This window comes from Hippopotamus amphibius, chromosome X, assembly GCF_030028045.1.
Source record: "Hippopotamus amphibius kiboko isolate mHipAmp2 chromosome X, mHipAmp2.hap2, whole genome shotgun sequence".
In the NCBI taxonomy this organism is placed as follows: domain Eukaryota; kingdom Metazoa; phylum Chordata; class Mammalia; order Artiodactyla; family Hippopotamidae; genus Hippopotamus; species Hippopotamus amphibius.
The window spans coordinates 54,815,624-54,822,070 of NC_080203.1; the positions used below are offsets into that span (position 1 = coordinate 54,815,624).

Genomic DNA, 6,447 nt, shown 5'->3' on the forward strand with positions numbered 1-6,447 from the left:
TCTAGGAACAGTATATGTTGGAGAGGCTGTGGAGAAAAGGAACCCTCCTGCACTGTTGGTGGGAATGTAGATTGATACAGCCAATATGGAAAACAGTATGGTGGTTCCTTAAAAAACTAAAAATAGAACTACCATATGACCCAGCAATCCTGCTACTGGCCATATACCCAGAGAAAACCATAATTCAAGAACATACATGTACCACAATGTTCATTGCACCATTATTTACAATAGCCAGGATATGGAAGGAAGCTAACTTTCCATTGGGTGCTAAATTGATGAAGAAAATGTGGCACATATATACAATGGAATGTTTCTCAGCAATAAAAAGAAATGAAATTGAGTTATTTGTAGTGAGGTGGATGGACCTAGAGTCTGTCATGCAGAGTGATGTTATCAGAAAGAGAAGAACAAATACCATGTGCTAACACATATATATGGAACCTAAAAAACAATGGTATTGATGAACTCAGGGATAGAGGAAACATAAAGACACAGAGGTAGAGAACAGACTTGAGGACATAGGGAGGTGGGGAAGGAGAACCTGAAACAAAGTGAAAGAGTAGTATTGACATTTATATAGTACCAAATGTAAAATAGATAGCTAGTGGGAGGCAACTGCCTAACACAGGGAGATCAACCCGATGATTGCTGATGACCTAGAGGGGTGGGTTAGGGAGGGTTGGAGGGATGCTCAGGAGGGAGGTTCAAGAGGGAGGGGATATGGGGATATATGTGTAAATACAGCTGATTCGCTTTGTTGTACAGCGGAAACTAGCACAACCGTGTAAAGCTATTACACTCTGATAAAGATTGAAAAAAACAAGTTTTCATTTTTCTTAAGTTTTAAAAAATGATTACTTCAGTCTTCTTTGATATTATGTCACTTTGTCACAACTCAAGGATGAGTATACTAATATTACAATTTATTTCATTTTAACACAATTTACATTCATGTTCTTTATGTCTAATTTCTTAGTTTTAAAATAAATTGCTTTACTGAGTAATGACTGATGTCGACATATTGATTTTTGCCATATCCCTGATTTTGCTATTTAAAAGTCACATCATTCTTTGTTGTTATTTAGTTGCTTTAGATTTAATTTGCAAGTGGGAAAATAATATAGTTGATATACTCAAAGGGATATTGCTTCCTTGAATATTCATTCACACTTATGTTTGTGCAGAGGGGGATGACAATCCATTGAAACGTGTAATCATGAGTATGATTAGATAAGAAGACAAGAAGATATTTACTAACCTGTCTTCTCTTTAAGTTCAGGAATAAGAGCCATTAAGGCCTTTGGGAAATATCTAAGATTAGGTTTATATCCTAGAAGCAATAAGGAATTATTGATGGGTTTTAAGCATAGGGTTGATGTGGTAATATTTATATTTTAGAATATTATTGGCTCAGACTTCTGGTTTCTGGGCCAGTGTGTAAGGAGTTTGGATATCAATTCTCTTTTGCACAACATGAAAAAAGCTGAAAGTCGGCAGCTCTTCTTAGATCCATCAGAAAGCTGAGGTCACAGAGCAAACACAGCCCCCAAAGTTGAAGAAATAGGTGGGAAAACAGAATCACAATTCATCAGAGTAGAAGCCAAGAAGCAGTAAACTCCATGGGAACTGGTGTCAGGGCAGGAAAACTTAATCTGTAACTGACAAATTGCTGCAGGCTCAGTATGGACAACTTTGAAAGTTAAAATCTGCAGGGGAGTGCAGTCTTAGGGGAGCCCCTCACACTTTTCATGACTTTTTGTACATCAGAGAAAAATCCCTTTGTGCCTCAAGCAGGGAGAGGGGAAATAGAGCCATTTTAAGAAATGCCCAGAGTGTTCAGCTCTTCTTAATAAGGCCCAACCTCAATAGAAACCGAGGTCAGAGCCTAACCTACTTTAGTTTAACGAGGGCCTTAACAATCTAGGGGAAGGGAAATACTTACTCCAGCACTTTCTAGTCTTCCTGTCACTCTTGAGGCGCTGGGAGCAAACAAAACTGAGATGCACTTGTGAAAGTCACAGGCCAGGGGCAAAGACTCATTAAAAGACTGAGACTTAATCATAGGAATATAGAACACTTCACCACCCCCACACCTCACCAGCACATCAATAGGGATCCTATATAATAACAGAGGAATACAACTGAAAATAAAAAACTGTGCATCTCAGACAATATTTAAGAAGTCTCTAGGAAAACTCCAGGATAACAGGGGAGACAAAAACAAGGCCACCAGTGGAAATTTTAGTCTCTGATACCTATTGAAATCCTTGGTGTGTACACAAAGGTCTTAAAGAGATATGTGTACACATGTTGATAGCAGTATTATTCGTAATAAGGAAAAGGTGGAAGAAACCTAAGTGTCCATTGGTGGATGAATAGATTAACAGAATGTGATATATACATACAATACAATATTATTCAGCCTTAAAAATAACGGAAATTCTGACCCATTACATCACGGACAAACCTTGAAGACATTATACTAAGTGAACTAGGGCAGCTACAAAAAGGCACATACTGTATGATTCCACTTACATTAAATATCTAGAGTAGTCAAATTCACAGAAACATAAAGTATAAAGGTGGTTGCCAGGGTCTAAGGGCAAGGGGGATATGAAGAGTCATAGTTTAATGGGTATAGAGTTCCAGTTTTGCAAGATGAAAAGCTCTGGAGAATGATTGCACAACAATGTGAATATAGTTAACCTACTTAATTAAATACTTAAAAATCATTAAATTCATTAATTTTCTTACATATATTTTATGACAACTCATTTTAAGTGATGTGAATGTCTATGTAGAAAATTGCAAAGAATTGATCCAAAATAATCTTCTTGAACTAATAAATGACTAGCAAATTTGAAGGATACAGATTAATACATAAAAGTCAGTTGCTTTCTTATATACCAACAGTTAACAATTTGAATTAGAAATTAAAAGCATAATATCATTTATGTTTGATCCCACCCAAATAAAATCCTTATTTATAAATATAATATGTAAAAGATCTATTTGAGGAAAACTACAAAATTGATGAAAGAAATCGGACTATTCTACATAAACAAGAGACATTCCATGTGCATGGTTAGGAAGAATCCATGTTATCAAGATCTCTGTCCTTCTCACCTTGATTTATAGATTTAATGCAGTCTCAATCCAAATTCCAGCCAGTTATCTTGTGTATTTTGACAAACTGATCCTAAAGTTTATATGGAATGCAAAAAATGTAGAATAACCAACACAATATTTAAGAACAAAGTTGGAGTACTGACACTAATAGACTTCAAGGCTTATCATAATGCTACAATAATAAAAGTGTTTGAAATCGGTGAAAGAATAAACAAATGGATCAATGGAATGGAATAGAGAGCCCAGAATTAGAACCACATAAATATAGTCAGCTGATCTTTGACAAAGGAGAAAAGGCAATTTAATGGAGAAAACATAGTCTTTTCAATAAATTGTGATGGAACAACTGGACATCCACATGGAAAGGAAGGATGGAAGGAAGACAGAAAGTCAGTTAATTAATTACCTTAGACAGACTTTACACCATTCACAAAAATTAAATGAATCTAAAATCAAAATGAATCTAAAAACTACATGTAAAATGTAAAGGTATAAACCTCCTGGAAGATAACATAGGAGAAACTCTAGGTGACCTAGGGTTTAGTGATGACTCCTTAGATACAACACCAAAAACATGGTCCATTAAAAATTTGATAACTTTTTAAATTGAGTATAGCTGATTTACAATATTATATTAGTTTCAGGTGTAAAACATAGCAATTAAATATTTTAATAGATTTATATTCCATTTAAAGTTATTATGATCAGCCAGATCCTGGCAGTAGCTGCAGTGGCTCTTGTCTTTTCTGGCTTTTCTTGCTATCTCCTTTTTGATCCTGGAAACATGGCTCCCCATGTGGCTGTCTCTGATGGGGTCATCAACGTGTTCAATGACATGAAGGTGTGTAAGTCGCTGACACCAAAGTAGGTGAAGAAGCGCAAGAAGGTGGTGCTTTTCTGCCTGAGCAAGGACAAGAACATCATCCTGGAGGACAGCAAGGAGATCCTGGTAGGTGCTGTGGGCCAGACTGTAGACAGCCTCTATGCCACCTTTGTCAAGATGCTGACAAACAAGGGCTGCTGCTACACACTTAATTGCACAACCTATGAGACCAAGGAGAGCAAGAAGGAGGACCTGGTGTTCATCTTCTGGACCCCCGAGTATGCACCCCTTAAGAGCTAAATGATCTATGGCAGCTCTGAGAGCGCCATCAAGAAGAAGCTGATGGAGATCAAGCATGAATTACAAACAAAATGCTATGAGGAGGTCAAGGACCACTGCACCCTGGCAGAGAAGCCTGGGGTGGGGGAGCAGCACCGTCATCTCCCTTTAGGGCAAGCCTTTGTGACTTCCCTTCAGCCCCCTATCTGGAGCATCTGGCAGCCCCAGAGCTGCCCATGGGGGTCGCAGGCTGCCCCCTTCCTGCCAGACCTGAGGGGCTGGGAGGATCCCAGCAGGAGGAGGGCAATCCCTTCACACCAGTTGCCAAATAGGCCCTCCACCCCCTGGACCTTCCTCCTCCTCCCTCCATCTCTGAGAGTTCTGGCCTTCCCAAACCGCTTTTGATCTTCTGATTCCTCTTGAGTTGAAACAGAACAAGTTTCTCCCCAGGAACCCCTGTCTGGGGTGTGTGTGGGGGGGGGGGGAGGCTATATTTTTTGGCAAACAGCCAATTTCCCACCTGTTCCTTCCCTTTCCCATGCTGCCAATTTCTAACCACAATAGTGACTCTGTGCTTGCCTGTTTAGTTCTGTGTATAAATGGAATATTGTAGAGATGACCCCTCCCTGTTCTTCCTGATTCCCCTTCTGTTTTTCCCCTGGTCACAGGCACTCACTGAAGCAGGACCAGTAAGGGATCTTCAATTAAAAACACACACATACACACATAACAATAAAAATAAGTAAATAAGTGAATAAAGTTATGAAATATTGGTTACATTCCCTGTGATGTACAATATACCCTGTAGCTTACTTATTTTATACATAGTAGTTTGTACATCTTGCCCCTCCCTCTTTCCCACCCCCATTGGTAACCACTAGTCTGTTCTCTATATCTGTGTCTGTTTCTGTTGTGTTAAATTCATTTATTTGTTTTATTTTTTAGACTCCGCATATGAGTGATAACATAGAATATTTCTCTTTCTCTCACTTATTTCACTAAGCATAATACCCTCTAGGTCCATCCATGTTGTAAATGCCAAAATTTTATTTTTATGGTTAACATTTCATTGTATATATATACCACATGTTCTTTATCCATTCACCTGTTTATGGACAGTTAGGTTGCTTCCATAACTTGGCTATTGTAAATAATGCTGCTATGAACATTGGGGTACAATTTTTTTTCTGAATTACGGTTCTCTTTGGATATATACCCAGGAGTGGAATTGGAGGATCATATGGTAGTTCTGTTTTTAGTTTTTTGAGAAAACTCCATACTGATTTCCAAAATGACTTCACCAATTTACATTCCCACCAACAGCGTAGGAGGCTTCCCTTTTCTCCAAATTTTCACTGCTATGTTTTTTTAAGCTCTTTGTTGGAATATAATTGCTTTACATTCTTGTACAAGCTTTTGAGCTACACCAAAGTGAATCAGCTGTATTTATACATTTATCCCCATATACCCTTCCTCCCATGACTCCCTCCCACCCTCCCTGTACTGGCCCTCTAAGGCATCACCCATCATTGAGTTGATCTCCCTTTGTTATACAGCAACTTCCCACTAGCTATCTTTTTTACAGTTCGTAGTGTATATATGTGTATGCCACTCTCTCATTTCATCCTAGCTTCCTCTTTGCCCCCTGCCTCCCAAACTCCGTGTCCTCCTATCCATTCTCTGCATCTGCATCCTTATCCTTGCCCTGTCACTGGGTTCATCAGTACCATTTTTTTTTTTTTAGATTCCATATATATGAGTTAGCATAAAGTATTTTTTTTTCTCTTTCTGGCTTACTTCACTCTGTGTGACAGACTCTGGATCTATCCACCTCATTATATATAGCTCCATTTAATTCCATTTTATGGGTGAATGATATTCCATTGTATATATGTGCCACATCTTCTTTATCCATTCATCTGTTGATGGACAGTTAGATTTCTTCCATGTCCTGGCTATTGCAAATAGTGCTGCAACAAACATTATGGTACATGTTTCTTTTCGAATAATGGTTTTCTCTGGGTATACACCCAGTAGTGGGATGACTGGATCATACGGCAGTTCTATTTATAGTTTTTTAAGGAACCCCTAAACTGTTTTCCATAGTGGCTGTATCAACTTACATTCCCACAGTGCAGAAGGGTTCCCTTTTCTCCACAACCTCTCCAACATTTCTTGTGTCTAGATTTTTTGATGATGGCCATTCTGACCGG

General features: G+C 38.5%; 1 pseudogene; it reads left to right on the forward strand.

Moving 5' to 3' along the window:
* The first annotated feature begins 3,916 nt into the window (after positions 1–3,916).
* Positions 3,917–4,421, forward strand: LOC130842485 (cofilin-1-like; annotated as a pseudogene).
* Positions 4,422–6,447: the final 2,026 nt, after the last annotated feature.